Genomic DNA, 3,410 nt, shown 5'->3' with positions numbered 1-3,410 from the left:
TTCGCATATCGGCATCCTTGGTTCCCTTACTGGCCATAGGCCATAGGGCACCGAACGGCCAACTTTTGGTCCGGGGGTGAAATTTTTTTTCACGAGATTTTGATGAAAATGGCTTCGGAACGCGTTTCTAATAATGAAAAGTGAAACCAAACAGTATTTGCGACGAAAAAATTGTCCTATGAAAAAATCACTTTTTCTTAGGGTACGGGTCAAAAAATTTCTAAGTCCCAAAAAATCACTTATTCTCGAATATCTCGAAAACTACTTATCGGACAGGGGTCAACCAAGGTGTTTTAGAAAGGTCTTTACTAGCTCTATTTAATGAGCCATAGCGACTTTCAAGTGATTTTTTGACACTTTTTCGCATATCGGCATCCTTGGTTCCCATACTGGCCATAGGCCATAGGGCACCGAACGGCCAACTTTTGGTCCGGGGGTGAAATTTTTTTTTCACGAGATTTTGATGAAAATGGCTTCGGAACGCGTTTCTAATAATGAAAAGTGAAACCAAACAGTATTTGCGAAGAAAAAATTGTCCTATGAAAAAATCACTTTTTCTTAGGGTACGGGTCAAAAATTTTCTAAGTCCCAAAAAATCACTTATTCTCGAATATCTCGAAAACTACTTATCGGACAGGGGTCAACCAAGGTGTTTTAGAAAGGTCTTTACTAGCTCTATTTAATGAGCCATAGCGACTTTCAAGTGATTTTTTGACACTTTTTCGCATATCGGCATCCTTGGTTCCCATACTGGCCATAGGCCATAGGGCACCGAACGGCCAACTTTTGGTCCGGGGGTGAAATTTTTTTTTCACGAGATTTTGATGAAAATGGCTTCGGAACGCGTTTCTAATAATGAAAAGTGAAACCAAACAGTATTTGCGAAGAAAAAATTGTCCTATGAAAAAATCACTTTTTCTTAGGGTACGGGTCAAAAATTTTCTAAGTCCCAAAAAATCACATTTTCTCGAATATCTCGAAAACTACTTATCGGACAGGGGTCAACCAAGGTGTTTTAGAAAGGTCTCAACAAGCTCTAAATAATGGGCCATAGCGACTTTTTAGTGATTTTTTGACAAATTTTGTCATATCGGCATCCCGAGTTCCCATACTGGCCATAGGCCATGGGGCCCCGAACGAAAAAATTTTGGTCCGAGGGTCAAAATTTTTTTTCTCATAAATTTGTTCAAAACGCCGTCGGAACGCGCCTTAGATCATGAAAAGTGAAAAGAAACAGTATTTTGCAAAAGTTGGGGTGGCCTATGACTTACATGGCCACGTCCTAGGTCCGAGTTCCCGAGGTCGTGTTCTTCAGTGGCGGAAAAAAATGGCCACTTGTGGGAGATGCAAAATGTTCATTTTGTATTATAGGGGACACACTATCGAAGCGAAAATTTCAGAAATGGCCTAAAACGTGAAGAAATGATGGGGTATGTACGAAAAGAAGGTTTTTATGGTCAAACGGTGAAAATTTTTTTTTATGAAAAATTTTGGTCTCCCACCGTTCATGAATTTCTAGGACCAAAAATCGAAAAATTTCAAAACTTCACGATCGAAAGGGAAACGCATATGTGGTGTTCCTAGGTGTGTACGGTGTACGAAAAACGGGTTCACGATGAGATATCAGGCAAATAAGTGGACCTAAAGTGAGTTATACGGGTAAGACGAGGTGTCCAAAGACCGAAATAGGGGTACCAACTGAGAACGAAATGAAGGTCCCCGAAGTCGCCATACAAGTTATAGGAGGTGTCCAAAGTACGAAAAGAGTTCCATATTCGGCTGTTCCTACTATATGGTTCCCTGATTGCTGCTCCAAGGAGTAGTGAGGAAGTGTCCAAAGGTCTGTTGGGGGTATCGAGGTGATACCCTCGACGGACAATATGCACGAAAAGTGGTTCGATGATCTATCCTGTAGGTCGTACGGCAGCCATACCCGGCTGGAAGTACCGCGGTAATTCCGCAATAAAACGTTCGCCAGACGAACAAACAAATTGAATTAGCTCATCGTAGTGTACGGAAACGAAACGAAAATGTAAGGTGATTAGGGATCCGGGAGCAATCTCGCGATCCCATGGTTCGGTGTAAGAAATGATACGAAGTGTTCATAAGTCTCCTCTGGAGGCAGAACCATCGTAGCAAAGTTCGGGAACCCAAGGGTCACAAAAACTCGTAGGACGATATCCACGAATAATCGGGGACTTGTGGGGACTACCGTGCCCTGACAAGTCAACTACACCTTAACTGGTGATGGTCGTCCTACGGGGACCTGCGGGGAGCAAAAGGAGTCAGAAACAATCGTAGGACGATATCCACGAATAATCGGGGACTTGTGGGGACTACCGTGCCCTGACAAGTCAACTACACCTTAACTGGTGATGGTCGTCCTACGGGGACCTTCAGGGAGCCGCAGTAAGTCGCAGGTCGTATGCGAGCCTTGATTGGTCCTGTGGGGGCGTGCGGGGTGTAATGCCTCGGTACGTCAAATGTTGGTGTACGATGTACATCGATAATCTGACATCCTCCTGAACAACCTTTGCTCGTGTGGTTATTGGCGCTGTGGAGTCGGTGTACTGCCGCAGGTCAATGAGAGTGGTCACAACAAAGATTGTGTCACCTGATGAACGTAGAAAGAGAGTCTGCGGGGACTGGTGCCCTGGTAGACAAAAAATATCGAACAAGCAATTGACGAAGACGAATTCTGGTTGATCCTACCAGTAATATACGCTTGTCTCAAAGGTTAAGCCATGCATGTCTAAGTACAAACATAAATGAATGTGAAACCGCATAAGGCTCAGTACAACAGCCATAATTCACAAGATCATCCACCCATCAGTTACTTGGATAACTGTGGAAAAGCCAGAGCTAATACATGCAACATGCCGGGACCGCTGTCCGCTTGCGGGCGGTGGAACTGGTGCACTTATTAGTAAAACCAATCGCCTCCGGGCGGCTTGAGTTGAAGTCTGGATAAGGATGCCGATCGTATGGTCGCTTGACCGACGACAGATCTTGCAAATGTCTGCCCTATCAACTATTGATGGTAGTGTAGAGGACTACCATGGTTGCGACGGGTAACGGGGAATCAGGGTTCGATTCCGGAGAGGGAGCCTGAGAAATGGCTACCACATCCAAGGAAGGCAGCAGGCGCGTAAATTACCCAATCCCGGCACGGGGAGGTAGTGACGAGAAATAACAATATGGACCTCTCTAACGATGGTCCATAATTGGAATGAATTGAGCATAAATCCTTCAATAAGGATCAAGTGGAGGGCAAGTCTGGTGCCAGCAGCCGCGGTAATTCCAGCTCCACTAGCGTATATTAAAGTTGTTGCGGTTAAAACGTTCGAAGTTGATTCCCCGTCCAGACACGCGACCGCCGCGGGCGCCCGGCACACGCCGGATACGTTCGT

This window comes from Anopheles stephensi, unplaced genomic scaffold (assembly GCF_013141755.1).
Source record: "Anopheles stephensi strain Indian unplaced genomic scaffold, UCI_ANSTEP_V1.0 ucontig407, whole genome shotgun sequence".
Taxonomy (NCBI): Eukaryota; Metazoa; Arthropoda; class Insecta; order Diptera; family Culicidae; genus Anopheles; species Anopheles stephensi.
This window is presented reverse-complemented; position numbering follows the sequence as displayed.